General features: G+C 52.2%; 1 long non-coding RNA gene across 3 annotated transcripts; it reads right to left on the reverse strand.

The window, feature by feature from the left end:
• Positions 1-609: 609 nt before the first annotated feature.
• On the reverse strand, positions 610-5760 carry LOC147911428 (uncharacterized). 3 transcript variants are annotated; one of them, XR_015551192.1, is made up of 4 exons: positions 5636-5760; positions 2652-4242; positions 1082-1198; positions 610-1000 (listed from the first exon to the last, which is right to left on the reverse strand). It is a non-coding gene; the product is annotated as an uncharacterized LOC147911428 (long non-coding RNA). The 3 variants fall into 3 exon arrangements; XR_015551191.1 differs by having other exon boundaries at positions 2811-4242; positions 4702-5760; XR_015551190.1 differs by having other exon boundaries at positions 4702-5760.
• Between the last annotated feature and the right edge of the window lie 13217 nt (positions 5761-18977).

Here is an 18977-nt window from a genome sequence, read left to right on the forward strand (position 1 = left end):
TTCAAAAGGAAACCCTGTTCTAAAAGCACTCACTCCCCATTTCTCCCTCAGGCCCTGGCAACCCCTAATCTGTTTTCTGTCACGGTTTTTTTTTTAATCTGTTCTGGATGTTTCCTATAAGTGAAATCATGCCGTAGGTGGCCATGATTGTCTGCCCATTTATTTTCACACGGCCTGATAGGTTTTCCTTTTCTGTTTTTATTTGAAATGGAATTTCTCTAATTTGATAGGAAAATCCCAGATGAGTCTAGATTTGATGTATCCAAGAAAGCCCTTTTGGTACATATGTGCATAATCTTGGGGTACAGACTGTTGTTCTAAGTGGGACACCAGAGCCAGAAGCCACACACGAAATGCGTTGCTCTTCGTGCGGCAAAAACAAAAACAAGAAAAGGGTTGAAAGCTGGAAAAGCAACCCATAAACCGGAATGTATTCCTCATAACACAAGGTCAGGGAAAGGTTACGCATCCTTGTGGTCTAAAAAAATGCTCGAAAGTCAGAGTTTTAAAAAGAGATAAAGAGCAAACACATTCAACGCCAACGAGAGGCGCTACACAGGGGCAACACGTGTCAGAGATGCGCGAGCTCCCCGAGGAGGAGGCGTGCACATGGAGACACTGTGGAGAGGGCACTGGGCCCCATCAGACGGGCAGGGTTCCAGTGTGGTGATGACAAGCCCTGGTGACAATGTGAGGAAGCAGAGGCCCCAGTAGACCCCTAGAGACAAGTGTGAAAGGACACTCCTCTCTGGAGACCAGCCTGCAGGACCCATCGCTGTCCCCAGGGGCACGCCTGTGCTGGCGGTGCTGATCCCAGGACTTCATCCCACAGAAATTCCTGCCCAACGTTTCAAAGATGTATTTTCCAGACTATTCATCACAGCACTGGTTGCAATAGCAAGCAATTGGAAGGAACGCTACTGTCCATGGCGAGGCGATGGGATCCATCCGTCCCATCTGTAAGACCACGTGTATGTGATATCAGCCGGGAGACACGCATCTAGGAAAATGAATCTGTGTGTGAGACAGAGACAGAGACAGACAGACAGAAAGAGAGAGACAGAGCCAGAGAGATACGCACCAAATCGTCCATGGGGTTCACCACTGGGGATGGGAATTGCCACTTGCTTCTCTTCTCCTTTAGGGGCCTGCGTGATGTTCCAACTTGATAGAATGTGCCTCTATTCCTCTTATAATTCTAACAAGATTAAAATCACATGGTTAATGTTATCCATTTATCACTCATCTTTGGACTGAAGTACATTATTTAGTTTTTCTTTGTAAAGGTTTTTATTACAAAGACAATGAACGTTTATTATAGTAAAAGAAGTACAATGATGTACACCTGAAATTTTTACAATGTTATAAACCAATGTTACTGCAATAAACAAAAAATTTAAAAAAAAAATTAAAAAAAAATTAAAAAAAAAGAATGAATTCTAAGGGAATTAAGAATTAAGTGGAAACTGAGGAGTGCCCTTAATAGGCAGTGTTCACCGTTTCAATCCTTTGCCTTTGTATGCACGTGTGTGTGCACGTGTGTGCATGTGCCCATTCAGCTATGTGCATCTGTATGCACATGGGTATGTCTATGTGCAAGTGTGTGTGGGTGTGCACTTGCGGCTATCGTGTGGGAAGGACTTCAGGGAGTGTGCTCTTCTGGAACCTGATTTCCCCAGGGCTGGACCCTGGCCAGTCAATCCTCTTCCTCCTCTGCGTCGGCCTCAGAATTTCCTAAGAGCCTCTGCTGGGCAACACGGATCATTTCTGATTTTTCACTCCCGTCATCGTGCTGAAAGGAACACCTGCATCCATAAATCTCTACTTCTTTAGGACCGATCGCTTGAGGTGGAGATTCTGGCTCATAATGTAAACGTGATGTTAAGGTGTTGGACACAGTCTCTGACACCCAAGGTCTCCTTCTACCCTGTGATCTTGTTTGGGAACAGGGAGTCCAGAGACCCTGAAGCAGAGACCTGAGGGAGGGAGGGAGAAGGAGGAGCAGCTAGGATGCAGGGGATGAAGGTACCTGGGGTGACCTGCCCAGCTGGAAGGCCCCGCTCCTGTTGCTTCTGTCCCTACCACTCCCCTCACCCCTGGTCCCGCCACTACCACACCTGACTCCGTTTTGTCCTTGCCCATGCCCCTCCTGCTCCCTAACTCACCTGAGCTAAGCAGCCTGGCCTGCCATCCAGGACAGATGAGGATGAAGGTCTGGACACTCCTGCCTGCTCCCTCTCCCTCCAAGCAGAGAGCCCCATCCTCAGTAGGGAAAGCACATCTAGGGCAGTGCAGTGAGTCACAGGGACCTCCTTGAACATGCCCCCTCCAGGGGGAGTTCTCAGTTGCAACAGCAGGACCCACTTGAGCTTGTGTGAGCAGAAGTGACTTTGACAAGACACAGTGTATGTGTCATAGAAGGTGCCAGAAGGTAAGAGCACGGGGCTGGAGGCTTTGGAGAAGGTCATTGTGCCCAAAGCACACCTCAGGGTCTTCCAGGAGTGATGGCTGCCTCAGGCACTGTGCCAGCCCCAGCCCACATATCCAGCACATTCAGCCTCTGCGATGGAGGGGCCCTGCTCAGTGGGGATGAGCGAGAGAGCCCTAGTGACCTCGGAGAGGCACTGCCTTTGGAGCCTCGGTTTCCTCACCTGTGAAGTGGGGTGGCAGCCGACCTTTCATGGTGGTGTTAGACAAGTTCGCTGAGGCTGCACCTGGAGTGCCCTGCACCTTCTCAGATCTCAACAGCTACTAGCTCTAATGAAGAGGAATCACGGGACGAGAGATGGGGCTGGGTCCTGGATCCCCACCTGGCTGGTTGACTGCCGTGGGACGAGATGGGGTGGAGAAAGGCATTCCAGAGGAACAGCGGAGTCAGAGCGAGTAGGGCATGCCTGGGGGGAGATCAGAGTGGGCAGAAGCGAAGGGCCCCAGGGGGCTCTCAATGGGGTGACATCAGCAGGAACAGCTCACGGTGATGAGCACTTACCGGGGCCTCTGTTCTCCTCTTGAGCTATCTCCTTGAATCCTCCCCACAACTCCTTGGAGGAGGAGCAATTATTGTCTTCATTTCACTGATGAGGAAACTGAGGCTCAAAGAGACTTGCCCCCTCTGTGCCCTGCAGAGTGGCAGAGCCGAGATTTGAACCCAGTGCCTCTTAGACCCCATGGGGCCTGCCTGAGAAGGGCTCCCCCATGCTGAGGAAGGGACCTCTTTTCCCTAAAGTTCTGAGAAATTTTGGTCCTGATGCCCAGAGAGACCTCAATCTGCAGGGGGATAGGCTCGTTCTTGGTACTGGGAGAGCCCACAGCGCCCACGGCTGCCATTCCCTGGCCACTATACCCAGCCCCAGGCAGACGGAGTGGCCCTGTCCCTTTAGTTCAGTGATGGCTGGTGGCCAGAAGGGTGCAGGCCCCAGGGAGGCCAGGATCCCTGAGCCCGAGGAGGCCGCAGTGCAGGACAGTGGTTTGGAATGATCCAAAGTCATAGAAATAGGGGTCCTAGTCCCTGCTCAGCCTCTTTCTAGCTGGTGATGCAGGTGAGGCTCTCAGCCTCAGTTTCCCCATCTGTACAATGAGGAAATAACTTGGTCCACTGATGGGCTGTTGGGAGACTTCCCTGAGGAATGCCTTGAGCATCTCTAGCCTGGTGCCTGGAGCGTGTTAAGAGCCCCCTGCCAGGCTGTCACAGTGGTCCTCCAGGGCACAGGGTCTGGGAAGTCCCTCCTCAGGTTCCCTTCCTGCTGCCCTGCTCCCGGGAACATTCAGCAATTTTTGAGGGGGATGCTGAAGAAGATCCAGGACCACACTGTGTTGAGGGTGATGGACGCTCAGCGCTGGAAGGACAGCTGGACATGCTCCATGCCACCGTCCAGGGCTTGTGCTGTGACACCCTCTGAGCCCGACACAGATAAAGGCTCCTCTTGTGTGGGTCCAGCTTCTGTGGTTTATTCACTTATTGCTTCATTCACCCAGTCATTCCTTCACTCATTCCTTCACTCACTCACTCCTGCACTCATGTACTCATTCATGCATTCGTTCATTGTTTCACTCACTCATTCAGCCAATACGATCTGATCCCTGCCATGGGCTGAGCACTGTAACTTCACCAGTGAGTATGACCCGACGTGGTCCCTGCCCACCTGGAGCTCACATCCACTGTGTGACCTGAAAGAGGGCTGTCCCTCGGGTTAGCAGAGGTGATGAGCACCAGGAATCCACTTCTGAAAGTAGAGGTCACCCCTGCAAAGAGAAGAACAGAGAAAACCCATGCTTGGCACTTCATCGACAAAAAAAAATAATTAAAAGTTAAGAAAAATAAAGATATCCTATATTTAACAAAATGTGGGTTCTAATCACAAGTGTGCACTCATTCCTACAACCAATGAGAAGTAATCCAGAGTGGACTGGGTATTTGTAACACATTTTCCGGCCAATAATAGCATTTCAGTAAACCTATTCCAGGGCCTCACGATTTTCCTAAGGCCTCTGTGATCCTCCAACACTTAAATCTTTCTCCTTGGAAGCCTCTGTCCTGTCACCCTCCTTGTTAATGGCTCTTCCACTGTTCGGGGGCCTACCCTGCACGCCCACACTCGTCAGTGAATCTCCACGTTGTTTGGACAGGCTGCCTGCGTTCCTCCCTCAGCCTCACGAGCTCCTGTTTCTTTGGCAAGGTTGGTGTTTTCACTGGGTGATCACCTGGCATCCTTCTTTGCAGCGGTTTGCATCTTCCCACGCTGTGTCTCCTCCGAAGACTCCGGGAGGCAGGCCTTTTGTCCCCATCTTACAGGTGAGGAAGCTCAAGTCCAGAAGGCTGGACGACCTGCTCCAAGTCACAGCCAGCGTGGAGCCTCGGCAGGGTTTGGGCCGAAAGCAGACAAGGATGTATGGCAAGTGGTTTGTTTGCAGGTGATGGAGGAGACCCGAGGGAGGCCAAGGGGAAGGGAGCATGGAGGAGGAGAGCCAGTGCGGGGCCTGACGCGGGAGCACTGAGGTGAGCATCCATCCTAGTCTTGTTGGGAGACGAGATCCCACCCGGACTGGCTCTGTCCCCGTGGGTGGAGTGTTTACCCCGGGTCATGAAGGCTTCTGTGCTACAGGCTGGCACAGGCTTGCAGGAGAGGAAGCTCCCGGTGCAGGAGAGAGCCCTCAGGCAGAGAGTGGATGCAGGTGTTCCAGGGGGACACTGTGGGCCTGCTGGGGACTGGCTCCCAGGGACTGCAGGGACTCAAGTGGGCTGAGGGAACTGAAGGGCAGCAGCAGCAATGTCTGCAGCGGGGGTCTGCACACATGTCCCACACTTATGTCCCCAGAAAGGCTGCTCTGCATGGCATTTCTCCTCCCAGATGCGTAGTTGGCCCAAACCGCCCCTCCACTCCACACTCCCAATTCCTTTCCACTCGTCTCAGGTTACTAGAAATTCAGAATATTTTAGTTGGTGTTGGAGCCCAGAGACATTTGTTTGTCCTGCCCATGTTCTAACATTGCTGGCTTTTTAAAGACCTCAGGGCTTTGACTCCAAAACAGCAAGCTGCTGAGGATCCCAGACAGCTTTCTGGAAGCAAGACTTTATGCTTTGCAATACTGCCATCCCACCAGCTCTTCTCAAAATCCCTCCAGGACACAGACTCACAATCTTGGGTCCTGAGATTGCTGAAAGGATGCGCCTTTAGAAAGTGATCGGGGTGGGGCAGCAGGACACACCGAATGGTTGAGTGAGGAATTCAGCCAATCCTCTTCCTGGAAAGCCATGATCACACCGGACGCTGTCAGAAAACAACCTCTGGGAAGAGACCAAAGACATACAACCAACTGAGGAGCATTTGAAGCTGAGGAAAGAACAGTGAGAGTCGTGGTGTTTTTGCCCAGGGCAGGTCCCGTCCCCACCCCCTCAGTGTGACGGCCCTGTGAGCGTCGCAAGCCTGAAGGAGGGTGGCTTCACTGTCAGAAGTTGCCCACTTGATGTCACCATAGGTGGGCAAAGCCCAGCCCCTAAGCATTTCTGGAAACAGTAGCCATCTCAGTGGCAAGCTGACGTGGAAGGTCAACTTTGCAGCCGCCTGAGGTTGGATCTAGAACAGAGCAGCGAATCAGCCAGGAAGGTGAGACGGACAACCACACAATGAGACAGACACAGCGGCCTTGATGGGCTGCACATAACCCCAGGGGGTCTGAAAGGTTGTGTGCTTGTGCAGGCCTGTGCCCAATCAGGTGAGACCAGGAAGATGGGCATTGTGGGGATGCTTAGAGACCTGCCACCAGCCTAGGCCCTGCCCCCAGGGGTTGCTACCTCCCAGGAAGTCCAAGTTGACTGAGGGGACAATGCCCAGCCCTGTCGAAGGTCCCTGTCCACTCTGGGGCTCCCATGGAGAGAGGCCTTCCCACCTGGAAACTTCTCCCCAGGTCTTCTTCAGAGGCTGAAACGAGGTGCTCTCAGAGCAGAGAAGATGGTGAGCAGTGAGGAGAGGCTCCTGAGGAGTCGGCCCTCCTGGGGAAGGAAGCAAATGAGCTGGGAGGGTGGAGTGGTCCCTGCTTGTTCTGGCCTCAGCCCCTTCAGTGTACATCTCCCTCCTGGAGGAGACAGGAGCCCAGGGAACCCGGGAGAGCACACCCGGGCCACGATGAGCAACACTCCCAAGGAGGAGGATCTGAGCTCAACGCAGGATCAGCCCAGGTAGGAAGGGAGCCTTTCACCACCAGGACAATCGAGTCAAGGTCAGCGTGCCCCTGCAGGGATGATCTCCCTGCCTGTTCTACACGTCCCTGTGGACCACTGACTGCTTAGGGACTGGCTTCTGACCAGCAGACCCAGCACAAGTGACAGGATGACCCTTCCCAGATTCTACCACCGAGGCTGTCATTCTCTCTCACTCGCTCTCTTGTGTTCCCTCTTCCCTCTCCCCTTGTTCCCCTCTCTCAGTCTGTCTAACCCCTGGACCTGGGGACATACATGGACGTCCTGAGCTCCCCTATGCAGAGGCCCACGCAGAAGAAAACCAAGGGAGTGCCCTGGCCAACAGACAGAAAGGAGCTGGGTTCTCAGTGAAGCTGATCCTGATCGAGCCCACAGGAGTAAGCTTGACAACACATCTCACCCTGGTCCAGCCTAAGTGGAGGCCACAGCCCCAACCTGGAAGTCGTCATGAGCAGAGGCTCCAGCTCAGTTGTGCAGGATTCCTGGTCCACAGAGATGGAGAGAGAGCGAATATTTGCGGTTTAAAGATGCAGGGTGGGGATCAGTGTTGTCAGAGAGGAGGATACACCTCACACCATCTCCCAGTTCCTGGGTCTGGCCTGCCCTTCTCCCTCCTCTCCCCTCCAGGCTCTCTGCAGCCACAGTGCCCACCTCTCTAACCTCCTCTGGCCAAACTCACTTCTGCCTGGGTGTCTCCACACCAGCAGTGCCTTCTCCCTGGCACGCTGATCACAAGTGAGTGCAGCGCTGGGTCCTCCTGTCATTCTGGTCACAGCAAATGTCACCTCAGTCAGGCCTTTCAGACCCTCCTACCCAGTGAGACCCCAGCCCTCCCTGCAGGACTCTCTTTATTTTCATTCCAGTTCATGCTCTTCTCTTTCACGTGTCTCTGATTTTGTGCTTTTGTCCATCTGCCTCCAGACTGAGCTCCTGGTGGGCAGGGACCACTGGGTAGATTTCAGCACCACCCTTGGGCCCACCAGGGCTCCCGGCCCAGGGTGAGGGCTTGGCACATAGCTGCTGAATGAACAAATAGGGGAATCTTGGATCCCTCCTTCCTGCTTTTGCTCCACTCAGTCGGTGAAGAGGAACACTACTAATAGGAAGTGCAAGTGGGTCCTGAGGCAGGCGGAGGGTCAGCATGACTTCTGCATGACTCCTCCTTTCTCCAATTGCTCCAGCAAATCTCAGTGGGCACCACTGACACAGGAGGCTGCCACCTGATGGCCAACACAGGAACTGCAGCCTCAGGCAGGGACAGCACAGCACCAGGCAGGCATGTATTTCTTCTGGAGAAATGCCTATCCAAATGCATTGCCCATTTTTCATTGTGCTATTTGTATTTAATTGTTGAGAGGGGAGAATGTATTATATATTCTCAATAGTAGACCCTTATCAGATATGTAAAGATCTGTAAACATATTCTCCCCTTCTGTGAGTCGTCTTTTCACTTTCTTGATCGTGTCTTTCAACGCACTCAAGTTTTAATTTGATGAAGTTGAATTGATCTGTTTTCCCTTTGGTTGCTTTTGTGTTGGGTGCCATAATTACAAAAACATTGCCTAATCCAGGGCCATGTTTTCTTCCAAGAGTTTTATAGTTTTAGGTCTTACATTTACATCTTTGATGGTAAGAAGATGTAACATTTTTGTATATGGTGTGAGGTAGGGGTTCACCTTTATTCTTTCACATGTGGATATCCACCTGTCCTAGCACTACTTGTTGAAAAGATTATTCCCTCCTCATTGTCTTGGCATCTCAAATAATTCTAGAATCTGTGGTTGTTGCAAGTGGTGTGACTCACAGTTCCTCAGAATTATTCTTTACACAAAGGTTGCTTTTCTCTGGCCTTGTGGACTTTCACCCACTGCATTTGTAGACTGATCATTAGCGAAATAATCATATCACGTATTTTGACTAGTTTTTTCTTTGCTTGCAGTGGGTATGTAAGTCCACACCCTGTTACTCCCTGATGGCTGGGTGGACCACATTGCACCATTGTTCTGGCCTGGATTATGGCTGTATCCTTCTAACTGGTTTCTCTGCCTCTATATTTGACCTGCAATCTATCCCAAATGTACCAATTGGAGTGACCCTTTAAAACCAGATGTCACACCCTGACATTGTGAAATCTCTCCAGGGGCTCTCCATTTCTCTCAGGGGGAAAGTTCAAGTCCTTATGATGGACCTCAAGCACCATACAGTTGGTCCCACACTCTCTCTGACATCATCTTTGACCAGTCATCCCCTGTACCTCTGCCCTCCATTATGCTCCTAGTACATGCCAGGCACTCTCCCACCTGTAGACTTGCATTCTATGTTCCTTCCACTTGGAATCCTCTTCCACATGATGATTTCATGCCTCATCTTCTTCACTATCTTTAATTCTGTGTTCAAATGTCATCTTGGTGAGGCTGTATTGACCATGTCATTTAAAATATAAACTATCCTCTTGTCCTGACACTCCCTATCCAACTTGTTCCCCTTTCATTTTCCCCTTTAGCACTAACTTCCTATAAAATAATATATAATGATAATAATCAGGGTTCAATCAGGACCCAGAAACCAACCAATAGATTGAGCAGGGACAGTTTATATAATGAACAATTAAATAAGTATAAGCAAAGAAAGAACTAGTTTAAATGCGTGATATGATTATTTCGCTAATGATCAGTCTACAAATGCAGTGGGTGAAAGTCAACAGAGGCAATGAGGAGGGAATAATCTTTTCAACAAGTAGTGCTAGGACAGGTGGATATCCACATGTGAAAGAATAGAAGTGAACCCTACCTCACACCATATACAAAAATGTTACATCTTCTTACCATCAAAGATGTAAATGTAAGACCTAAAACTATAAAACTCTTGGAAGAAAACATGGCCCTGGATTAGGCAATGTTTTTGTAATTATGGCACCAACACAAAAAGCAACCAAAGGAAAACAGCTCAATTCAACTTCATCAAATTAAAACTTGAGTGCGTTGAAAGATACGATCAAGAAAGTGAAAAGACGACTCACAGAAGGAGAGAATATGTTTACAGATCTTTACATATCTGATAAGGGTCTACTATTGAGAATATATAATACATTCTCCCCTCTCAACAATTAAATACAAATAGCACAATGAAAAATGGGCAATGCATTTGGATAGGCATTTCTCCAGAAGAAATACATGCCTGCCTGGTGCTGTGCTGTCCCTGCCTGAGGCTGCAGTTCCTGTGTTGGCCATCAGGTGGCAGCCTCCTGTGTCAGTGGTGCCCACTGAGATTTGCTGGAGCAATTGGAGAAAGGAGGAGTCATGCAGAAGTCATGCTGACCCTCCGCCTGCTCCAGCCCCCACTTGCCCTTCCTATTAGTAGTGTTCCTCTTCACCGACTGAGTGGAGCAAAAGCAGGAAGGAGGGATCCAAGATTCCCCTATTTGTTCATTCAGCAGCTATCTGCCAGCCCTCACCCTGGGGCGGGAGCCCTGGTGGGCCCAAGGGTGGTGCTGAAATCTACCCAGTGGTCCCTGCCCACCAGGAGCTCAGTCTGGAGGCAGATGGACAAAAGCACAAAATCAGAGACACGTGAAAGAGAAGAGCATGAACTGGAATGAAAATAAAGAGAGTCCTGCAGGGAGGGCTGGGGTCTCACTGGGTAGGAGGTCTGAAAGGCCTGACTGAGGTGACATTTGCTGTGACCAGAATGACAGGAGGACCCAGCGCTGCACTCACTTGTGATCAGCGTGCCAGGGAGAAGGCACTGCTGGTGTGGAGACACCCAGGCAGAAGTGAGTTTGGCCAGAGGAGGTTAGAGAGGTGGGCACTGTGGCTGCAGAGAGCCTGGAGCGGAGAGGAGGGAGAAGGGCAGGCCAGACCCAGGAACTGGGAGATGGTGTGAGGTGTATCCTCCTCTCTGACAACACTGATCCCCACCCTGCATCTTTAAACCGCAAATATTCGCTCTCTCTCCATCTCTGTGGACCAGGAATCCTGCACAACTGAGCTGGAGCCTCTGCTCATGACGACTTCCAGGTTGGGGCTGTGGCCTCCACTTAGGCTGGACCAGGGTGAGATGTGTTGTCAAGCTTACTCCTGTGGGCTCGATCAGGATCAGCTTCACTGAGAACCCAGCTCCTTTCTGTCTGTTGGCCAGGGCACTCCCTTGGTTTTCTTCTGCGTGGGCCTCTGCATAGGGGAGCTCAGGACGTCCATGTATGTCCCCAGGTCAGGGGTTAGACAGACTGAGAGAGGGGAACAAGGGGAGAGGAAGAGGGAACACAAGAGGCGAGTGAGAGAGAATGACAGCCTCGGTGGTAGAATCTGGGAAGGGTCATCCTGTCACTTGTGCTGGGTCTGCTGGTCAGAAGCCAGTCCCTAAGCAGTCAGTGGTCCACAGGGACGTGTAGAACAGGCAGGGAGATCATCCCTGCAGGGCACCTTGACCTTGACTCGATTGTCCTGGTGGTGAAAGGCTCCCTTCCTACCTGGGCTGATCCTGCGTTGAGCTCAGATCCTCCTCCTTGGGAGTGTTGCTCATCGTGGCCGGGTGTGCTCTCCCGGGTTCCCTGGGCTCCTGTCTCCTCCAGGAGGGAGATGTACACTGAAGGGGCTGAGGCCAGAACAAGCAGGGACCACTCCACCCTCCCAGCTCATTTGCTTCCTTCCCCAGGAGGGCCGACTCCTCAGGAGCCTCTCCTCACTGCTCACCATCTTCTCTGCTCTGAGAGCACCTCGTTTCAGCCTCTGAAGAAGACCTGGGAGAAGTTTCCAGGTGGGAAGGCCTCTCTCCATGGGAGCCCCAGAGTGGACAGGGACCTTCGACAGGGCTGGGCATTGTCCCCTCAGTCAACTTGGACTTCCTGGGAGGTAGCAACCCCTGGGGGCAGGGCCTAGGCTGGTGGCAGGTCTCTAAGCATCCCCACAATGCCCATCTTCCTGGTCTCACCTGATTGGGCACAGGCCTGCACAAGCACACAACCTTTCAGACCCCCTGGGGTTATGTGCAGCCCATCAAGGCCGCTGTGTCTGTCTCATTGTGTGGTTGTCCGTCTCACCTTCCTGGCTGATTCGCTGCTCTGTTCTAGATCCAACCTCAGGCGGCTGCAAAGTTGACCTTCCACGTCAGCTTGCCACTGAGATGGCTACTGTTTCCAGAAATGCTTAGGGGCTGGGCTTTGCCCACCTATGGTGACATCAAGTGGGCAACTTCTGACAGTGAAGCCACCCTCCTTCAGGCTTGCGCCGCTCACAGGGCCGTCACACTGAGGGGGTGGGGACGGGACCTGCCCTGGGCAAAAACACCACGACTCTCACTGTTCTTTCCTCAGCTTCAAATGCTCCTCAGTTGGTTGTATGTCTTTGGTCTCTTCCCAGAGGTTGTTTTCTGACAGCGCGTCCGGTGTGATCATGGCTTTCCAGGAAGAGGATTGGCTGAATTCCTCACTCAACCATTCGGTGTGTCCTGCTGCCCCACCCCGATCACTTTCTAAAGGCGCATCCTTTCAGCAATCTCAGGACCCAAGATTGTGAGTCTGTGTCCTGGAGGGATTTTGAGAAGAGCTGGTGGGATGGCAGTATTGCAAAGCATAAAGTCTTGCTTCCAGAAAGCTGTCTGGGATCCTCAGCAGCTTGCTGTTTTGGAGTCAAAGCCCTGAGGTCTTTAAAAAGCCAGCAATGTTAGAACATGGGCAGGACAAACAAATGTCTCTGGGCTCCAACACCAACTAAAATATTCTGAATTTCTAGTAACCTGAGACGAGTGGAAAGGAATTGGGAGTGTGGAGTGGAGGGGCGGTTTGGGCCAACTACGCATCTGGGAGGAGAAATGCCATGCAGAGCAGCCTTTCTGGGGACATAAGTGTGGGACATGTGTGCAGACCCCCGCTGCAGACATTGCTGCTGCTGCCCTTCAGTTCCCTCAGCCCACTTGAGTCCCTGCAGTCCTGGGAGCCAGTCCCCAGCAGGCCCACAGTGTCCCCCTGGAACACCTGCATCCACTCTCTGCCTGAGGGCTCTCTCCTGCACCGGGAGCTTCCTCTCCTGCAAGCCTGTGCCAGCCTGTAGCACAGAAGCCTTCATGACCCGGGTAAACACTCCACCCACGGGGACAGAGCCAGTCCGGGTGGGATCTCGTCTCCCAACAAGACTAGGATGGATGCTCACCTCAGTGCTCCCGCGTCAGGCCCCGCACTGGCTCTCCTCCTCCATGCTCCCTTCCCCTTGGCCTCCCTCGGGTCTCCTCCATCACCTGCAAACAAACCACTTGCCATACATCCTTGTCTGCTTTCGGCCCAAACCCTGCCGAGGCTCCACGCTGGCTGTGACTTGGAGCAGGTCGTCCAGCCTTCTGGACTTGAGCTTCCTCACCTGTAAGATGGGGACAAAGGCCTGCCTCCCGGAGTCTTCGGAGGAGACACAGCGTGGGAAGATGCAAACCGCTGCAAAGAAGGATGCCAGGTGATCACCCAGTGAAAACACCAACCTTGCCAAAGAAACAGGAGCTCGTGAGGCTGAGGGAGGAGCATGAGGCAGCCTGTCCAAACAACGTGGAGATTCACTGACGAGTGTGGGCGTGCAGGGTAGGCCCCCGAACAGTGGAAGAGCCATTAACAAGGAGGGTGACAGGACAGAGGCTTCCAAGGAGAAAGATTTAAGTGTTGGAGGATCACAGAGGCCTTAGGAAAATCGTGAGGCCCTGGAATAGGTTTACTGAAATGCTATTATTGGCCGGAAAAATGTGTTACAAATACCCAGTCCACTCTGGATTACTTCTCATTGGTTGTAGGAATGAGTGCACACTTGTGATTAGAACCCACATTTTGTTAAATATAGGATATCTTTAATTTTCTTAAGCTTTAACTATTTTTTTGTCGATGAAGTGCCAAGCATGGGTTTTCTCCGTTCTTCTCTTTGCATGGGTGACCTCTACTTTCAGAAGTGGATTCCTGGTGCTCATCACCTCTGCTAACCCGAGGGACAGCCCTCTTTCAGGTCACACAGTGGATGTGAGCTCCAGGTGGGCAGGGACCACGTCGGGTCATACTCACTGGTGAAGTTACAGTGCTCAGCCCATGGCAGGGATCAGATCGTATTGGCTGAATGAGTGAGTGAAACAATGAACGAATGCATGAATGAGTACATGAGTGCAGGAGTGAGTGAGTGAAGGAATGAGTGAAGGAATGACTGGGTGAATGAAGCAATAAGTGAATAAACCACAGAAGCTGGACCCACACAAGAGGAGCCTTTATCTGTGTCGGGCTCAGAGGGTGTCACAGCACAAGCCCTGGACGGTGGCATGGAGCATGTCCAGCTGTCCTTCCAGCGCTGAGCGTCCATCACCCTCAACACAGTGTGGTCCTGGATCTTCTTCAGCATCCCCCTCAAAAATTGCTGAATGTTCCCGGGAGCAGGGCAGCAGGAAGGGAACCTGAGGAGGGACTTCCCAGACCCTGTGCCCTGGAGGACCACTGTGACAGCCTGGCAGGGGGCTCTTAACACGCTCCAGGCACCAGGCTAGAGATGCTCAAGGCATTCCTCAGGGAAGTCTCCCAACAGCCCATCAGTGGACCAAGTTATTTCCTCATTGTACAGATGGGGAAACTGAGGCTGAGAGCCTCACCTGCATCACCAGCTAGAAAGAGGCTGAGCAGGGACTAGGACCCCTATTTCTATGACTTTGGATCATTCCAAACCACTGTCCTGCACTGCGGCCTCCTCGGGCTCAGGGATCCTGGCCTCCCTGGGGCCTGCACCCTTCTGGCCACCAGCCATCACTGAACTAAAGGGACAGGGCCACTCCGTCTGCCTGGGGCTGGGTATAGTGGCCAGGGAATGGCAGCCGTGGGCGCTGTGGGCTCTCCCAGTACCAAGAACGAGCCTATCCCCCTGCAGATTGAGGTCTCTCTGGGCATCAGGACCAAAATTTCTCAGAACTTTAGGGAAAGAGGTCCCTTCCTCAGCATGGGGAGCCCTTCTCAGAGCAGGCCACATGGGGTCTAAGCGGCCCTGGGTCCAAACCTCGGCTCTCCCACTCTGCAGGGCACAGAGGGTGCAAGTCTCTTTGAGCCTCAGTTTCCTCATCAGTGAAATGAAGACAATAATTGCTCCTCCTCCAAGGAGTTGTGGGGAGGATTCAAGGAGATAGCTCAAGAGGAGAACAGAGGCCCCGGTAAGTGCTCATCACCGTGAGCTGTTCCTGCTGATGTCACCCCATTGAGAGCCCCCTGGGGCCCTTCGCTTCTGCCCACTCTGATCTCCCCCCAGGCATGCCCTACTCGCTCTGACTCCGCTGTTCCTCTGGAATGCCTTTCTCCACCCCATCTCGTCCCACGGCAGTCAACCAGCCAGGTGGGGATCCAGGACCCAGCCCCATCTCTCGTCCCATGATTCTTCTTCATTAGAGCTAGTAGCTGTTGAGATCTGAGAAGGTGCAGGGCACTCCAGGTGCAGCCTCAGCGAACTTGTCTAACACCACCATGAAAGGTCGGCTGCAACCCCACTTCACAGGTGAGGAAACCGAGGCTCCAATGGCAGTGCCTCTCCGAGGTCACTAGGGCTCTCTCGCTCATCCCCACTGAGCAGGGCCCCTCCATCGCAGAGGCTGAATGTGCTGGATATGTGGGCTGGGGCTGGCACAGTGCCTGAGGCAGCCATCACTCCTGGAAGACCCTGAGGTGTGCTTTGGGCACAATGACCTTCTCCAAAGCCTCCAGCCCCGTGCTCTTACCTTCTGGCACCTTCTATGACACATACACTGTGTCTTGTCAAAGTCACTTCTGCTCACACAAGCTCAAGTGGGTCCTGCTGTTGCAACTGAGAACTCCCCCTGGAGGGGGCATGTTCAAGGAGGTCCCTGTGACTCACTGCACTGCCCTAGATGTGCTTTCCCTACTGAGGATGGGGCTCTCTGCTTGGAGGGAGAGGGAGCAGGCAGGAGTGTCCAGACCTTCATCCTCATCTGTCCTGGATGGCAGGCCAGGCTGCTTAGCTCAGGTGAGTTAGGGAGCAGGAGGGGGATGGGCAAGGGCAAAACGGAGGCAGGTGGGGGAGTGGGGGGGGCAGGGGTGAGGGAGTGGTAGGGACAGAAGCAACAGGAGGCGGGGCCTTCCAGCTGGGCAGGTCACCCCAGGTACCTTCATCCCCTGCATCCTAGCTGCTCCTCCTTCTCCCTCCCTCCCTCAGGTCTCTGCTTCAGGGTCTCTGGACTCCCTGTTCCCAAACAAGATCACAGGGTAGAAGGAGACCTTGGGTGTCAGAGACTGTGTCCAACACCTTAACATCACGTTTACATTATGAGCCAGAATCTCCACCTCAAGCGATCGGTCCTAAAGAAGTAGAGATTTATGGATGCAGGTGTTCCTTTCAGCACGATGACGGGAGTGAAAAATCAGAAATGATCCGTGTTGCCCAGCAGAGGCTCTTAGGAAATTCTGAGGCCGACGCAGAGGAGGAAGAGGATTGACTGGCCAGGGTCCAGCCCTGGGGAAATCAGGTTCCAGAAGAGCACACTCCCTGAAGTCCTTCCCACACGATAGCCGCAAGTGCACACCCACACACACTTGCACATAGACATACCCATGTGCATACAGATGCACATAGCTGAATGGGCACATGCACACATGTGCACACACACGTGCATACAAAGGCAAAGGATTGAAACGGTGAACACTGCCTATTAAGGGCACTCCTCAGTTTCCACTTAATTCTTAATTCCCTTAGAATTCATTCTTTTTTTTAATTTTTTTTTAATTTTTTTTTTAATTTTTTGTTTATTGCAGTAACATTGGTTTATAACATTGTAAAAATTTCAGGTGTACATCATTGTACTTCTTTTACTATAATAAACGTTCATTGTCTTTGTAATAAAAACCTTTACAAAGAAAAACTAAATAATGTACTTCAGTCCAAAGATGAGTGATAAATGGATAACATTAACCATGTGATTTTAATCTTGTTAGAATTATAAGAGGAATAGAGGCACATTCTATCAAGTTGGAACATCTTGAGCCCCTAAAGGAGAAGAGAAGCAAGTGGCAATTCCCATCCCCAGTGGGGAACCCCATGGGCGACTTGGTGCGGATCTCTCTGGCTCTGGCTCTCTCCTTCTGTCTGTCTGTCTCTGNCTCTGTCTCACACACAGNTTCATANTCCTAGATCGTGTCTCGGCTGATATCACATACACGTGGTCTTACAGATGGGACGGATGGATCCCATCGCCTCGCCATGGACAGTAGCGTTCCTTCCAATTGCTTGCTATTGCAACCAGTGCTGTGATGAATAGTCTGGAAAATACATCTTTGAAACGTTGGGCAGGAATTTCTGTGGGATGAAGTCCTGGGATCAGCACCGCCAGCACAGGCGTGCCCCTGGGGACAGCGATGGGTCCTGCAGGCTGGTCTCCAGAGAGGAGTGTCCTTTCACACTTGTCTCTAGGGGTCTACTGGGGCCTCTGCTTCCTCACATTGTCACCAGGGCTTGTCATCACCACACTGGAACCCTGCCCGTCTGATGGGGCCCAGTGCCCTCTCCACAGTGTCTCCATGTGCACGTCTCCTCCTCGGGGAGCTCGCGCATCTCTGACACGTGTTGCCCCTGTGTAGCGCCTCTCGTTGGCGTTGAATGTGTTTGCTCTTTATCTCTTTTTAAAACTCTGACTTTCGAGCATTTTCTTAGACCACAAGGATGCGTAACCTTTCCCTGACCTTGTGTTATGAGGAATACATTCCGGTTTATGGGTTGCTTTTCCAGCTTTCAACCCTTTTCTTGTTTTTGTTTTTGCCGCACGAAGAGCAGCATTTCGTGTGTGGCTTCTGGCTCTGGTGTCCCACTTAGAACAACAGTCTGTACCCAAAGATAATACACATATGTCCGAAAAGGCTTTCTTGGATACATCAAATCTAGACTCATCTGGGATTTTCCTATCAAATTAGAGAAATTCCATTTCAAATAAAAACAGAAAAGGAAAACCTATCAGGCCGTGTGAAAATAAATGGGCAGACAATCATGGCCACCTACGGCATGATTTCACTTATAGGAAACATCAAGAACAGATTAAAAAAAAAACCGTGACAGAAAACAGATTAGGGGTTGCCAGGGCCTGAGGGAGAAATGGGGAGTGAGTGCTTTTAGAACAGGGTTTCCTTTTGAAGAATGAAATATTCTGAACCCAGACAACGGTGATGGATGCACAGCATTGTGAATGTACTTGATGCTCATGAGGTGTACAATTTAAAATGAAAAACAATAAATTGTTAAAAGATGAAAGTTAAATTTATTTTAAATATTCAAGATATAAACAATAAAAACAAAGCAATGAAAGGAACCAGGAAGGAAACAAATACAATAAACAGGGTAGGGAAGGAAATTTGTGGTAAGGGACCAGGTGGAACAGGTGGGACTGGAGGTGTTAATGAGGGAGGTTCCCGAGCCAGCTCACCCAGGCCTCAGAGATTGGCCTCAGCTGCCTCCCTGTCTCCTGCAGGCGCCTGTGCAGGGGATGGCTCTCCCTGCACAGAGTCTGGGGCCTCAGCTGCATCAATGTTTCCTGCAGGTGCCTGTGCAGGGGATGGCTCTCCCTGCATGGAGGCTGGGCCCTCAGCTGCCTCCTCTTCTCCTGCAGGATCCTGTTCAGGGGATGGCTCTCCCTGCACAAAGGCAGGGGCCTCAGCAGCCTCCCTGTCTCCTGCAGGAGCCTGTGCGGGGGATGGCTCTCCCTGCACAGAGGCTGGGGCCTCAGCTGCCTCCTGGTCTCCTGCAGGAGCCTGTGCAGGGGATAGCCCTCCCTGCACAGAGCCTGGGGCCTCAGCTGCCTCCCTGTCTCCTACAGGAGACTGTGCAGGGGATGGCTCTCCCTGCACAGAAGCTGAGGCCTCAGCTGACTCCTGGTGTCCTGCAGGAGACTGTGCTGGGGGTGGCTCTCCCTGCACGGAGGCTGGGGCCTCAACTGCCTCTCGTTCTCCTGCGGGAGCCTGTGCAGGGCATGGCTCTCCCTGCTTGGATGCTGAGGCCTCAGCTGCCTCTTGGAGTCCTGCAGGAGGCTGTGCAGGACATGTCTGTCCCAGCACGAAGGCAGGGGCCTGAGCAGCCTCCCTGTCTCCTGCAGGAGCCTGTGCAGGGGATGGCTCTCCCTGCACAGAGGCTGGGGCCTAAGCTGCCTCCTGGTCTCCTGCAGGAGACTGTGCAGGGGATGGCTCTCCCTGCACTGAGGCTGGGCCCTCTCCTGCCTCTCGTTCTCCTGCAGGAGCCTGTGCAGGATATGGCTCTCCCTGCACAGAGGCTAGGCCCTCCCTCAGCTGCCT

Source organism: Ceratotherium simum, unplaced genomic scaffold (assembly GCF_057802395.1).
Source record: "Ceratotherium simum simum isolate JZ-2026a unplaced genomic scaffold, ASM5780239v1 HiC_scaffold_43, whole genome shotgun sequence".
Lineage (NCBI taxonomy): Eukaryota > Metazoa > Chordata > Mammalia > Perissodactyla > Rhinocerotidae > Ceratotherium > Ceratotherium simum.